Raw genomic sequence first — 16,477 nt, forward strand, 5'->3', positions numbered from 1 at the left:
TCTTGGCTAGTGAGTTACAAGGGGAAGGGCTCACAGTGACACTCACAGGGCTCAAACACAGTCAGATGGGCCAGTGGGCTAGTTGCCCAGGAGCCATCAGTTCAGTATTCCTGCTCAGGGGAAAGCCAGAGGCGAGTGTATCTCCGAGAGGGCCCAGGTGTCCCTGTATTTAACAGGCTATTTGGGGGGTGTCTAGCAGCCGCTGTGCACAGGCAGGAGGGAAGGTTTGATTGTAACAGGAGGAGGGCAGGGTGCTGGAGGGAAGAGGCTCATGTGAGATGCTCAGGCATCTGCAATATGTCTGGTCCCAGGCAGGCGATAATTGCCACATACAGCAGATTTTGGACCTGATCCAGAGCCCAGGCACAGAGGTTGCTCGGGCAAAGCCCATTAGTTAGTTGCCCCCTGGCACAGAGGGGAAGGAGCTGGAGGACATTAATAACATGCAGAGCAGGGACCTGGCAGCTGAAGTTGCAGAACAGCTTTTGCTGTAACCCCGTCCTCAGCCCCCTTGCACTTTTGGAACAATGTATCAGAGGGGTAGCCCTGTTAGTCTGGATCTGTACAAAGCAATGGAGAGTCCTGTGGCACCTTTAAGACTAACAGATGTATTGAAGCATAAGCTTTCGTGGGTGAATGCCCACTTCATCGGATGCATGTCAAGCTGCGAAACGTGAGGAAAGCGAAGTGAAAGGGGGCTGGGGCATGCATCCGACGAAGTGGGCATTCTCCCACGAAAGCTTATGCTCCAATACATCTGTTAGTCTTAAAGGTGTCACAGGACTCTCTGTTGCTTTTTGGAACAATGTCGTTCTGAGGTGAGATTTGCCAGCTTTGGTCTCTGCCCAGCGGGGAATGTGTGTGGAAGGTCTGAGCAGGAAGGGCTCCACTGGCTGGGAGTGAGAGGAGGGTGGGGAGAATGCATCCTGCCCCATCTCCGAGCATCCTTGGGACGTTCCATGAGCAGGTTCCTGACGCAGCTGAGAGCTGACAGTCGCAATGTGGCCTGGGAGGAGCCCTTGCTGTGAAGCGGCTCCTCCTTCGGAGCAGACAGAGCCGGGTTGGAATAGGCCAAGTGACCAACAGGGTGGTGATCCCATGCAGAGGCCAGCACAAGGTCGAGGCAGTGCATAGGCCCTCAAGCAGAGTGTGAATGGGAGCCAAGCAGTGCCTAGGCTGCATGCTGCCCCATGCCCTGGGAATGGTAACATTAGCCCAAGCTACATACAGTGGCTTCCGGAGCACGCCCGCTAGGGTCTGAATGTCAGTTCCAGGCTGCACAGCTTGGGTCCGACAGGGCTGTCATAGCTGTACATTTGCAAACTGCCTAAGGGAGGACTGCCCAGTGTCCAGGCCCCACTCCCTGAATGTCCGGGAAGTTCCACACGCTACGATTTGCTAGCAGCGGGACTCAGCTAATAGAGGCGCTTCTCTGTCATTTTCTTTGCTCTGAGTTGTTTGCGGTTTGTGGAGTCAGCCTCGTTCTCCCCCCTCTCCTGTCTCAGCAGGAGTGTTCCAGAGAGGGAACGGGCATTGGGAGAAGGAGAGCTGAAACTGTGCTAACTGTGACACTTTAGAAAGGAAAGGTTCAAAATTTGTCCCTCATCAGACAGCCGCATGTGATTACAGTGTTTATCCGCCTCTGCCACAGCACCGAGCTGTTGCAGCTTATAAAGAGTGACACACTCAGCGCACAAAATAACAGGGTTGCCAAACATATCTTGGGTGGAAACAATACTCGGAGGCAGCTTGACAAGTGGATTGAGAACACACAAGGAGACCAGGCAGCTGGAGTCCAGTATAATTACTATGGCAGCGTCTGCAAAAGTGTGTTCATTGCTGTGCCAAACCAAGCCACAGCACTCGCTGAATGACAGCTTCCCGTGATATCGGCAACCCCACAATAGTGTGAGCGGCGCTTAGACAGCTCTGAATGATTGAATATGTTGTGGGCAGGGCTGGAGTCTTACCCCATCTACTGGGGGTTGACCTTGCTGAAGAACACAGCCAAGATTCCTCGCTGTTAGTGGTAAGTCCCAGGAACACAGTGTACAATCCCCAGCCCCCTTCCGCTTCACTTTCCTCATGTTTCATAGCGTATAAGGCCAGGAAGAGCCATCTGATTATCTAGTCTGACCTGCTGCCTGTCACAGGCCACCACCACTGCCTAGATACCCCTGCATTAAGCCCCAAAACTTTAGTTAAAGCAGAACATTTCAGTCCTCAGGAAACTAAACAGCGCGCCCCAGGCAGAGCGCGGGAGGTACCCTGCAATGGCAGGGAATTGACCAGGTCAGACATGCCCAGCAGATCCCAGCTGGTGCCTCAGTCCCCTGCTGCAGAGGAAGGTAAAAAGAAAAAAACAGCCAAGGTCCCTGCTAATCTGACCTGTGGGGAGATAGGTTGGGGGGCAGGATTCCTTCCCAATTAGCTAACGTTTGAAAAGGCGCTAAATGGAACCAGAGCACTCAGCAGAGATGCCAACCGGCCACGTGGCAGGTGACACAAGGCGGATCCCTTGCCTGTTCTGCAATCTGTGCCCTCCCCATCTGAAGATCTGTTGAGCAATGAGCCAATGCCAGCCTGCTCCTGGCAGGCGCAGAAGCAGGTCTAGCCAGAAGGCAGCCCATTTTCTCCAGGGTCAGCACTAAGACCCTCAGGAATGTGACCGTGCAATGGTGATGCTCTGGGAGAACACTGTCTCCACTCCCATAATATAATAATAAATAGAGATATACCTATCTCTTAGAACTGGAAGGTCATCAAGTCCAGCCCATTGCCTTTACTAGCAGGACCAAGTACTGATTTTGCCCCAGATCCCTAAGTGGCCCCCTCAAGGAGTGAGCTCACAACCCTGGGTTTAGCAAGCCAATGCTCAAACCACTGAGCTATCCCTCCCCCATCTAGCACAGCTGCTCTCCCTTAGACCTGGGATGGGAGATGGTCGGAGGCAGACGCCGCACCCTACACTCCAGCCCCTCCCCCCCAAAAAAAGTGGGAGCCAACCCTCCCCTCAGGCTCAAGAACCATCACTCTAGTTTCACTTGCTTTCCCAGGCGTCTCTGCACAGCCTGATTCTGGCTGGGGCCAGCGAACCAAACCCTCCCCAGAAAGGCTGCTCCCCCTGGGCAAAGGGGACCAGTATTCTTGGGGATCCCCCAGCTCCCCATTCTGTCTGCAGTCTGTGGGTGCAGTCTGACTGTGGTCATACAGCAATATGGGAAGGAGTAAGAGGCCCACACCCCCAGCATGATCTCCAGGCCTCTAACCGCAAGTTCATGGGGGAAGCTGGGGCTAGGGTGGGCTACCAAGTGCAGGCTGGCTGGAGTTGTGGGGAGGGTATCACCATGGGCCATGGCAGGAGCAGGTTACTGCCAGCAGGAAGGCAGGGTAGGGATTGTGCCTGCTCTGGGCTCCACGCTGCCGGTGCACAGGCCCCCCTCACACTCAGCTGCTCCTCATTCCCCCTTGCCACGGGCCCGCAGGTGGGCTTTGAGTATGGGCAGGGGGAGCCGCACAGGTCTACATGCAGCCCAGCGACAGACTGGCCTCAGGGGCCACCATTTCCCTCTTCCCTGTCCCCGCTAATCCCCGGGGTAGGACTCTACTACCCTCCCCTGTCCCTAGCTCAGCTGTGCTGACCAGCCTGCTGGGGAAAGTGAGCTTGGATGGGGAAGTGGAGGGGGTGTCACAGACCCACTCACTGTAGGCCCAGGGGCAATCGGGCCCCAAATGACCAGTGGCTGAGAGCCCTCAGGCTGGGTCCAGTGCAGAGTAAGGTGCTAGGCAGTGGCAGGGCAGGGGCCCAAGAGCCCAATTGTGTGACACATGCTGGTGAGTGAAGAGAAGCTGATGAGCCCGCCAGGGCTCAGCGATGGGGTGATGGATGCATCACTCAGCCTGCAGTGCCCATCACCAGGCAGAGACACTGACAGAGCCCTCTGGGGTCCCAGTCACCACTGCCCCTGGGCCCCGCTGGTCTCTGGTTTGGGGGAGGGGCCCTGCGAAGTAACCCTTGCCCCAGCTGCAGAGTCACCATAGTGTCATCTCCATGGTGGGGCATGGCCTGGGTCACTATGAGGTTTCTCCCAGGCTCCAAGGGGCACAACACGTCTTTTGGAGGCCAGAGAAACATCATTAATGATACATAACCAGACACAAATGCAGAACCCAACCGAGTCAAACCATCGGCCTTCACCATAGTCGGGCCATGTATATTATGCTGTTGGGTTTGTCAAGCTGTCCTGCAGTGGCTTAGAAGTGTGAGTACAACTTCAGGGCAAACTGTTAAGAAGCAGGGCACCAACCCCAATTTGGCTGTGAGTTCTCTACTTAGATTTCACCATCCAATTATCAAGTGTAAACTTTCCAGGCTCTATAACAGCCTAACAATGGAGTCACAGACCATCCCCTTGAGTACTCCAATTTATCTTGCCACCCAGGGGCGTGTACCTTGTGATAGATGGTCCCTTACACCAAGGATCACAGCAGTATTCAGTACCAAAGGACCAGGTTCTCACCCCAGGGCATTTGCACCTTAAATCTCACACCAAAGACAATGCTTGTAACCAATCCTATAATAAACTATCTAAAGATTTATTAATTAGGAAAAGGAAGCAAGAGAGTTATTTACAAGGTTAAACCAGGTAAACATATATACACATAAATGATTTCCAATCTTCAGTTTCAAGAAGTAATAGAAGCTTCTGTAATAAGTAAGCTCCGTATGTCCTTTAGGACTAACCCAGGCCAAGCACTGGGGGTCTTTTGCTTATGCCTAGTAATCCTTGCCCCTCAGAGCCCAAGCAGCATAAAGTTACAGTTCCTTCTTGTTAGGGCTTTGTATTCCCTTCCCCACTTGCATTTTGAGCTGTACACTCAGCTGCTGTTAGGAACTCGCCTGCAGGACTCCTCTGCACTGCATGGTGGAAAGCAATCCACAAAGTCTTTTGTCCTCTTTGATGTTCCACAATAGTTCATCTGGTGTCAATGGGCCTTCTTTGTGGGGCAGGACATAATACCTTCTCTTGGGGATCAGCCTTTCACACTAATTAATGTCTCTCTCCTGTCTGATGATTTGCAGATGGTTATAATACAAATACTTAAATATCACCTTACAATATGGGATACAGATGTGATAAGTGTGATTAATGCATGTAGCAATTTACAAGCATTCAATAAAGTCTAAATGCTAAATACATTTTTATAATTCTGACACCTATTTTAACAAAACTAACACACAGGTGAGCCAGACTGGTTCCAGCTGTGTATTTGTCAGTGTTCCCCTGAGGCATGGGGACCTTGGTATGAGCTGTCACCTGGTCTTCCAGCATTACAGGGTTGTCCTGCCAGCTGGATTGCAAGCATGGCACGGCTCAGCACAGTGTGGCATGACATGGCTTAGTACGGCATGGCTCGGCACAGCATGGCACGGTGCTATTTCTTACAAGGTCAAAACAATGACCTGCTTCTTCCCAGTTAGAAAGTGTTGTGTACTCTCCATTGCTCTGTGCCCCACAGCCTGGTCACACTCGGGGCGTAAGACCCTTACTGGAAAACTAGTCACGGCTGGCACTGCCCATTGGCACTTTCTGGCTTGTCACTCTAAACACTGCGGAGGAGCCTTGTCAGACTGCCTCTCTCTGCTGGTCAGCAGCTGCTCCTGGAAGGGCAGATTAAAGGCAGCAACAGGGCTGGAAATGGAGCCAGCCCCAAACCACCAGCCTCCCCCAGCTCCCAAGAGCATCTCACTGGAGCACACATGAAAAGTCACTGCATTCTGCCCAGCATTGCCCACTATCCCCACCCACAACAGAGACAGAGTCAGACCCCCTCCCTGCTAAGGGGTCCCCTAACTGCCTGTACCACAGAGCCACATAACACCCTGTCTTGTTTCTCTTCACTTGGGTTATTTTCTGCCCCACTGTCTCTTTCCTCGTACGCTATCTCACTCTCTTGGCTTCTCCTTGAGTCCTGAAATCAACTATACTGCACCCATCCAAGTCTGCCTTGGCTAAAGAGAAAGGGTCCAACCAGATCATGTCTCTGACCAGATTGTGACCCCCAAAACTAAGCCCACAGACAGGCCATGCAGCGCGCCCCTTCTCTGACACAGACACCCTAGGGGAGCGCATATCCGGAAGCACCCACCACCACTGCAGGGACCAGCCCAGGGGTCAATGTCACAGAGAGCATTTTGCACAAAGGCTAAAGTGGAGCACAGGGTCGGGAAAGTTTGCAAGACCCTTGGCCACAGCATTACTGGCTGGGCACTGGGATCTGAGTCCTTTCCATTAATCAGCATCTAATCCCTTCCAAATGTAATAGATAAATAAACAACAAAATCCAGTCCCTGATCTGCTGACAGTAACTCTCGCTCCAGCCCCACCCCCCGCTCTGGTATTTGGGAAAGAGAAACAGGTTTTTTTTCCAAACTCTGAGGATCACCAAGTGCCTCCCCCCAGCTGCTGAGTACAGTGCAGGGACTTCCCAGCAAACTCCAGCTGCAGAGGCAGGGCAGTGGTTGTGGGATTGCTCTAGCAGCCTCTCTGTACCCAGCACCCTTGGGCCCAATCTGCTGCTGTGGGGAAATGTGCATCTGGTACTGCTGGGATGGTCCCAAGAACTGACCTCATTGTCTCTTCAACAGTTCGAGGAACCCATTGCTGGCGTTCTGGAAGGTTTCTGCCCCGCCACACATACACACACACACCCCACCACAAACACACAATCTGCTGTTTCTCACAGGCCCATGTGGGGATGAGGAATTGTTCCAGGGAAAAGAAGCTCTTCTGAACACAGGGCCTGTCCTGTTAACTCCCATACCTGCCCTAAGGTTGCCAATTTTGGTTGGATGTATTCCTGGAGATTTCATCACATGACAATCTTTAATTAAGGATTAATTTTTAATTCCTGCAGACTCCAGGCCAATCCTGGAGGGTTGGCAACCCTACCCTGCCCAGCGGTATCTGGAGGTTTGAATCAGCAGCTGGGACAGGCCTGAGCAGTAACTCCCCACCCCCCACCGCCAGGCAGGCCTGGGAACTTTGATTCGGATTGTAGCAGGATGAGTGGGACTGGAGACAGAGGGCCAGGTCTCAGGAAGGACTTAATCTGGTGTCATACCAGGGGCTCAGGGCTGCAACCTGGGGCCGGCTTTAGAACCCCAGCTTCCCCTGGTGGTGCAGCAGCACTGTACATTGTCAGGAGCCATGTTTCCCTAGTCCTTTCTACTGGCCTTGGAGCGGGTTTCACAGAACTGTCCCTGCTGAGTGAAGCGTAGCTTCTTCTGAGCCGAGTCCCACGCGGGGGAGTATGCACAGCTCCCCATAAGGTCAGCAGCCATGCATGGGGCACTTACACCATAGGCCGGGAGGTTCAGCAACTTAGGGGAATCAGGCCCTCAGCTCCCACTGAGCTGTGCCCTCACTCCCTTCACTCCTTTGAAAAGGCCAGCCTTTGGCCTCGTCCACACCCCCTGCTCCAAAGTCCCCAAAGGCCAGCTCCCCTGGGGCCCAGCCTAGAGTGGACACTGCTTTCCATCTGGGAGAAGCTTACAGCAATGTAGCTCCAATTGATTTCTTACTAACTGGAGCAAACTGAAAGAAGCTGGCTCAGACCGAAAGGCGAGTGTCCACACAGGCCTTCGCGCTGGTTTCTCTGTACGGATTGCAGTGAAGCTGGTGACTCTTGCTGGCACAGAAAAGGCCTCAAGAGCCCAATTTTCAAAGGTATTTAGGCATCTAAAGATGCAGAGAGGCACCTACGGCACCAAGACATTTCTGACAACCCCACTAGGCTCCTAACTAGGATCCTAATGGGCAGGCACCCCACGGCCTTTGAAAATCCAGTTCTCCAGCCCCTAGGCCACAGAATGCACCTTTTGAGATGGGATCCTGCAGGGAATTGTGGTTTCTTCCTAGAGCAGAAAGAGACCAGAATCCTGTTATAGCTACTCCGGCTGCAGCGAAGCTCAATAACAGCGACTTGCCCTCCTGGCCCAACAAATCAGCATAGAGCAACACTGACTGCTCGTCCACTGTGGCTATGAATGAAGGTTTCTGATTGGCTGGTAGAGCTGAGCAAATAACTGATTTTTTTGGCTTGCCATCTGACCCCACCCCAAAAAAAAATCAAAAACAAAAACAATTTCAGTTTAAACAAAATGTTTCATTCTACCCAAAACAAAATGTTTTGTTCCATTTGCGAGGTTTTTAAACCTTTTTTTTAAATACAATTGAAGTAAAATTTGAAAAGGAAAAGCTGTTTTGAATTTAAAAATCTGACATTTTTCTGATTTTCTCTGATTTTTTTGTTCTGACTCCACCAATTCAGCGAATTTGACATGAATTCAGTCAGTTCAAATCTGCATGTTTTGGTGAAAAGAAGTTTTGAACAAAATAATTTGCCCAGCTCTACGGCCTGGTTAAAGATGAATTTATGAAGCCAGGCTATCCTGAGGCCAGGTTCCTGGAGCTCTCAGGAAGGTAGCTGGGGCCAAACACTCAACTGAGGAAATTAGTAACAGTTCAGAGATGTAAGCCACACCTGCTCTATGGGGCGCTCTGTCCCCAGCTAGGGGTGGCTGAGCCATACAGAGGCTAATGAGCCTGTTACAGTTTAGCTAACGGAAGAGGATATTTTAGCTCAGGTGGTAGCAGCTCCTGCTTTAAGATTCAGAAGTCCCAGGTTTGCTCCCCACTGCTGACAGCACACCCAGTGGCGTTACACAAATTTTAAGGCCAGACGGGACAATTAGATCATCTAGTGTGACATGGGTCTCTGTACTTCAGTCTAAAAACCACAGACAAAAACATGCAGAAATAGAGTTGTGGCCTGTCATAACTATAAAGGGAAGGGTAACAGCTCTCCTGTGTACAGTACTATAAAATCCCTCCTGGCCAGAGACTCCAAAATCCTTTTACCTGTGTAACCCTTCTGCCCATCTAAGTTGGCAGCAACAAGGGCCGGGTTCTGTATCTAGGGGTTCCGTTTCAATAACGCAATGCAAAACCAGCTTGAGCCCCCACCCAGTGACCTGGGACAATTACATACCACCCCCTGGGTGCCTCTAAGAGGCAATACTTCCCCTCTCGCAAGCACAGAATCTGAGTGTAGCAGAAAATGTTTCATAACATGAGGTAAACGACATCAGCATTAACTTGGAAATACACCACAAACAGGATTCATAATGCAAACCATGAGCAAATAAACCCACCCCAGCAAATTGGGCTGTGTCCTTTCCCTTTGGTTCTTGAATCCAGCAACCCAAAAATCACCCAGAGTCCCCGAAGTCCAACACCCCCAAAGTTTCTTGGGTCCAGCAACCACCCAAAGTCCCAAAAGTCCAACAAACCCAAAAGTCTCTGTCCCTGGTCAGTGCAGCCCCAGAGTAAAAGGGGGGGGGGCACACAGGGTGTTAAGGGGCCGGCCATCTGTTTCTCTGTGGGGGTTCTGCCACAGCCTTCATCACAAACCAGTCCAATTCCTGCCATCACACAAACTGCTCCACTCATCGATCTGTGAGCTGCTCCAGCCGTCCCCACAAACAGCTCTGCTCACCGTTCCTTGGGCCACTCCAACCGGCCCCACGCTGCTCATAGACTCATAGACTTTAAGGTCAGAAGGGACCATTATGATCATCTGGTCTGACCCCCTGCATGATGCAGGCCGCAAGACCCTTCCCTGGACTCTGCCGTTGAAGTCCCCAATCCTGTGTTTTAGTGACTTCAATTGGCTGAGACCCTCCTACTAGTGATCCCTGCCCCATGCTGCGGAGGAAGGCGAAAAACCTCCAGAGGCTCAGCCAATCTACCCTGGAGGAAAATTCCTTCCCGACCCCAAATATGGCGATCAGTAATACCCCGAGCATATAGGCAAGAGTCTCTAGCCTGACCCTTGTTGGCCATTATGCTATTCATGTACCATTGCTTGGTCTTCCTTGGCTACTATGTTTTACCATTAAACCATTCCCTCCATAAACTTATCCAACTTAATCTTAAAACCAGACAGGTCCGTCGCCCCCACCGTTTCCCTCGGAAGGCCGTTCCAGTATTTCACCCCTCTGACGGTCAGAAACCTTCGTCTAATTTCTAGCCTGAACTTCCCCACGGCCAGTATATATCCATTCGTTCTCGTGTCCACATTAGTACTAAGCTGGAATAATTCCTCTCCCTCCCTTGTATTAACCCCTCTGATATATTTGAAGATAGCAATCATATCCCCCCTCAGCCTTCGCTTTGTCAGACTAAACAACCCAAGCTCCTCTAGTCTCTTTTCATACGACAGGTTTTCCATTCCTCTGATCATCTTAGTCGCCCTTCTCTGCACCCGTTCCAGTTTGAGTTAATCTTTTTTAAACATGGGAGACCAGAACTGCACACAGTACTCCAAATGAGGTCTCACCAGCGCCTTATACAACGGAAGCAGGACCTCCCTATCCCTACTAGATATACCTCGCCTAATACATCCCAAGACCGCATTGGCTTTTTTCACCGCCACGTCACATTGTCGACTCATAGTCATCCTGCGGTCCACAAGGACCCCTAGGTCCTTCTCCTCTTCCGTTACTTCTAACCAATGCCTCCCCATCTTGTAACTAAAATTATTATTCATCCCCAAGTGCATCACCTTACACTTTTCACTATTAAATTTCATCCTATTTCTGATACTCCAATTCACAAGCTCATTCAAGTCTCCCTGCAGAATATCCCTGTCCTCCTCCGAGTTTGCAACTCCTCCCACCTTCGTATCATCCGCAAACTTTATCAGCCCACTCTTGCAATCGGTCCCGAGGTCAGTTATAAATAGATTAAATAAAATGGGTCCCAAAACTGAACCTTGAGGCACTCCACTAGTAACCTCCCTCCAGCCCGACAATTCACCCTTTAATACGACCCGCTGCATTCTCCCCATTAACCAATTCCTTATCCACCTCTGGATTTTCATTTCGATCCCCATGTTTTTCATTTTAACCAATAATTCCTCATGGGGTACTGTATCAAACGCTTTACTGAAATCCAGGTATATTAGGTCCACCGCATTTCCCTTATCTAATAAGTCCGTTACTTTCTCAAAGAAGGAGATCAGATTCGTTTGGCACGATCTGCCCTTCGTAAAACCATGCTGTAATTTATCGCATTTGCCATTAACCTCAAGGTCCTCAACTAGTTTCTCTTTCAGAATCTTCTCCAGCACCTTGCACACTACCGATGTTAAACTAACAGGCCTATAGTTACCCGGGTCACTTTTTTTCCCTTTCTTGAAAATAGGAACCACATTGGCTATTCTCCAGTCTAACGGGACCACCCCCGAGTTTACAGATTCATTAAATATAATTGCTAATGGGCCTGCTATTTCCCGCGCCAATTCCTTCAATATTCTCGGATGAAGATCGTCCGGTCCACCCGACTTAGTCACATTAAGGCGTTCTAGTTTTGTTTCTACCTCGGATGCGGTAATCCCCCATCCTGTATGCCCCTCTGTAACGGTGCTAGTATCCCTAATACCTTCATTGGCCTCATTAAACACCGATGCAAAATATTCATTGAGATATTGCGCCATGCCTAGATTATCTTTAATCTCCTCTCCGGCTGTAGTCTTCAGCGGTCCCACTTCTTCTTCCTTTGCTTTCTTCCTATTTATATGGCTGTAAAACCTCTTGCTATTGCTTTTAATTCCCCTTGCTAAGTCCAACTCTACACGGCCTTTGGCCTTTCTCACTCTATCTCTACATTCTCTGACTTCACTAAGGTAAGTTTCCTTACTGATCCCTCCCCTCTTCCACTCTTTGTACGCTTTCTGTTTTTTCCTAATCGCCCCTTTCAGTCGGTCGCTCATCCAGCTCGGTCTAAATCTCTTGCTTAGTAATCTTTTTCCCTTTTTGGGGATACAGGCCTCTGACAGTTCATGCATCTTTAACTTAAAGTAATCCCAGGCTTCTTCTGCCTTTAGATCCCTTAATACGTTTGCCCAATCCACTTCCCTTACCAGTCGCCTTAATTTGTTAAAATTGGCCTTTTTAAAATTATAAACCCTAGTCTTTGACTTAATTCTGGTACTCCTTCCATTTAGTTTAAACCGAATTAGCTCATGATCACTGGAGCCCAAGTTGTCCCCCACTACCACTTCCTCAACAAGGTCCTCACTACTTACCAGAATCAAATCTAAAATGGCCTCCCCCCTCGTCGGCTCAGCTACCACTTGATAAAGGAATTGATCCGCAAGCACATCTAGGAACATCTGAGCCCTATTATTGCTACTAGCGTTTGTTCCCCAATCTATATCCGGGAAGTTAAAGTCCCCCATAATTACACAGTTTCTATTAGTATTTACTTCCCTTAATACATTAAATAGTTCCTTATCCATATCCTGGGTCGATCCCAGCGGTCTATAGCACACCCCAAGCACTATCCCCGGAGAGGCTCTAGTAGTCCTTTTACCCAGCTTGAGTATCGCCCAGACGGACTCCGTGTTTTCTATTCCATCCACTATTATTTCTTTACAGCTTATTTCACTATTGACATACAATGCCACCCCCCCACCTTTACCTTTATCCCGGTCTTTCCTAAACAGCACATACCCCTCCATACCTGCATTCCAGTCGTGACTGCCATTCCACCACGTTTCAGTTATTCCTACGATATCCGGTTTCAATTCTTGGACCAAGAGCTCCAATTCCTCCATTTTATTACCTAGGCTTCTTGCATTGGTGTACAAACACCCTAATGTATGTCGTTTAGCCTGTCTCCCATTAGTAGCACTGTATGTTGCGGGCCTCTTTGTGTTCGTCCCCCCTGTCCTTTCTATGTCCAGTCTCATCTCCCCAGCTATGTCTCCTCTTATTACACTCAGCTTTTCAATACTGGAAACTGGCGTGGAGATTAACTGTGCATCTCCCCACCATCTCCCCAAACTTCCTAGTTTAAAGCTCTTTTGATAAGATGAGCCAGCCTCCCTCCCAGCAGTCTATTTCCTTCCCTACTCAGGTGAAGCCCATCCCCCGAGAACAGGTGTCTGTCCCCAAAAGCCTCCCAGTGGCCATACATCCCAAAGCCCTCCTTATAGCACCACTCCCTTAGCCAACTATTTATCCTCACAATCCTATCAGCCCTTTGCTGCCCTTCCCTCGGAACAGGCAGAATCCCACTAAAGATAACCTGAGCCTCTATCTCCTTGAGAGTCTTTCCCAGCCTGGCATAATCTCCCTTGATTCTCTCTAACGAGAACCTAGCCGTGTCATTTGTTCCTACATGAAGGATTATCAAGGGGTTCTTACCTGCTCCTTTTAGGATCCTTTTCAACCGCAGGTCCACATCGCGTATCTTTGCGCCCGGTAGACAGCACACCCTTCTGTTCTCCAGGCCCGCCCTGGTCACAGGCCTGTCCAATCTCCTCAGTAAAGAGTCTCCAATTACATACACCTACCGTCGCCTGGCAACAGTGCGATCTAGTAATCTAGTCACTGATCCCTCTAGTCCTGACCTATGTCTGTTCCTATCTTCCCTTATGGTCCCCCTTATGCCTTCCTCTATCCTCTGGTGGCCCATAATTGGTGCTGTCTCCATCAACTCCTCCCCCCTCTCTCTTGGACTAGCCGCTCTTCTCTTCTTCCTCACCCTCCCAGCTTCAGTCACCACCTGCTGCCCCTCTACCTCGTTATCCAAACACTCAAACCTATTCCTGAGTTCTATTCCCCCCTCACTGGCCCTCCTTTTCCTTGGCCTGCTTCTCACGGTCACATGCTTCCACTTCCCTTGTTCTCCCCCTTCCATTCCCCTCTTGCTGTCATCTACTACTGCCTCCTTCTGCGCCCTAGAGCATTCCCCTTCAGCCCCGCCTTGCCTATCCTCCATCAGCTGCTCAAACCCCCACCTAAACTCCACCATGGTCTCTACCTGCATCTCCAGCCCCTTAATCTTTTCCTCCAGTAACACTGTAAGGCGACATTTCATACACACATACCTTTGTTCCAGGTCTCCTGCTAGGACTATATACATACCACAGCTTCCACATGCAGCCATCTGCATTCTGTCTGCTGCTGCTGCTTGGCTCATGGCTGCTGCAGTCTCTGCCCACAGCACCTGGGGAAACAGAGCACACACCACTCCGCGCCCTCCTGCCTCCCCCTTGACCTCCCCCTGCAAACTCCCTCTCAAACTCCCCTGTTAGCCGCCTCTGTGCCGCTCCTCCAGTTGTCCCCATAAATTGCTCCACCAGCTACTTAGCAATATAGCTTTAGGCTCTCCCACTAGTTAACACAGCACTCAGTGATCTCAGCTCTTAATAACTTTAGCTCTTTTGTGATTTCAGCACATAGTAGGGGAGCCCCAGTGCTAGTACACCATTGGCCCAAAGTGAATTCAGCTCAGCAGCCTGTAACTAGACTCCTCAAAGTTAGCTCTGTTTCAGAGTAGCAGCCATGTTAGTCTGACATTCAACAGTTGAGAGATAAGGTAGTACAATTGATGTTTCAAACCCTCAGAGGAAACCTATACCATCTGGTCCCCATACCCACTCCACTCAATTCACTGGGTTTTGTAACCCATGCCCCTTGTCAAGCAAGTGCTACTTAGGTAATGGGGAAGGACTCACTCAGTCCTTCTGTCATACAACAGTTCCACTGGCCTTGATTCACAGAATCAGGGTAACAAAACTTTATTCTTCCTGCCCCAATAACAGAGAAACTGGGGATCCCACACCAGCCAAAGTAACCACTTTCAGTTGCTGTTGATTCATGCCAGGCGAGTGGGTGTGCTTATGCAAACAAGATCAGCCCCTGGAGTTCTTTTCCACACTTGCCATAATTCACCACCAGATGTCAGGGTAGAGCTCATCCTGACTCTGCTTACACCTGTAAAGGGTTAAGAAGCTCAGGTAACCTGGCTGACACCTGACCCAAAGGACCAATAAGGGGACAAGATACTTTCAAATCTTGGGGGGGAAGGCTTTTGTTTGTGCTCTTTGTTTGGGATGTTGTTCGCTCTTGGGACTGAGAGGGACCAGACATCAATCCAGGTTCTCCAAATCTTTCTGAACAAGTCTCTCATATTTCAAACTTGTAAGTAAACACCAGGCAAGGCGTGTTAGTTTATCTTTGTTTTCTCAACTTGTAAATGTACTTTTTGCTAGAGTGTTTATCTCTGTTTGCTGTACTTTGAACCTAAGGCTAGAGGGGGATCCTCTGAGCTTTTTAAGTTTGATTACCCTGTAAAGTTATTTTTCCATCCTGATTTTACAGAGAGGATTTTTACCTTTTTCTTTAATTAAAAGCCTTCTTTTTAAGAACCTGATTGATTTTTCCTTGGTTTTAGATCCAAGGGGGTTGGATCTGTATTCACCAGGGAATTGGTAGAGAGTCTTTCAAGGCTACCCAGGGAAGGGAATTAGTTTTGGGAGTGGTGGCAGCGGACCAGATCTAAGCTGGTAGTTAAGCTTAGAAGTTTTCATGCAGGCCCCCACATTTGTACCCTAAAGTTCAAAGTGGGGAAGTAGCCTTGACGTGGCCATATTTATGACTCCTCAAACCATGCAATTGCCGAGAGCTCCCCTGCCACCTGCTTTCAGGGGAAATTGAAGTACAAGCCACTGCCCGTTTCCACAGCCTGAGCATCTGCTGGCATCCAGTGCAGCAAACCCAGCAGCAGGCCGCACTGCCCAGAGGAATGGCAGTCTGAGCTGCAAGGAGTGCAGATGTGCACAGATCTGGCTGTGACTGGTGCTGTGCCCTGTAATTCTTGGGGCTGCTCAGTGCTGGAGAACATCAAGGCCCTAAGGTGCCAGCCAGTAGCATGCCACATGCACCACGACTCAGACACAAGCACTGTGGGTGCTTCAGCAGCTAGTTCTTGTAGGCACCAGCCCTGGTGGGTCCCACACCCGCTCAGACACCTGGCTAAGCGGAAGAGTATTTATTAGGGCTGGCAGGAAGGGGAAAGTTGCAGGTACTCTGGCTCCGGAAGCTCAACCAGTTCCAGTTCCAGGTGAGCAATAGTGGCTCCTGTTTGATCCCTGGGTCGGTCCAAGTGAGAGTCAGGGCTAGTGCCTGGGCACCCTCTCCAGGCCAGTCTCTATTCAAGAAACCAGGCGCTTGCAGGTTTCCAGGCCAGGCTTAGTTAGTGTCTCTCATTTGGCCCCTCTACACTGGCTCCCTGTACAGCCGTGCTCACACAGACCCACCTCCAGCTGTAGTGTCCGGCAGTCACAGCCTGTTGCACACACGGATCTGCATAGTTCCTGGGCATTCCATCCTGCATCAGGCTTCCCTGATGTTCAATATCTTTATTAATGATCTGGAGGATGGTGTGGACTGCACTCTCAGCAAGTTTGCAGATGACACTAAACTAGGAGGCGTGGTAGATACAATAGAGGGTAGGGATCGGATACAGAGGGACCTAGACAAATTAGAGGATTGGGCCAAAAAAAACCTGATGAGGTTCAACAAGGACAAGTGCAGAGTCCTGCACTTAGGACGGAAGAA

This window comes from Malaclemys terrapin, chromosome 13 (genome assembly GCF_027887155.1).
Source record: "Malaclemys terrapin pileata isolate rMalTer1 chromosome 13, rMalTer1.hap1, whole genome shotgun sequence".
Classification (NCBI taxonomy): Eukaryota; Metazoa; Chordata; order Testudines; family Emydidae; genus Malaclemys; species Malaclemys terrapin.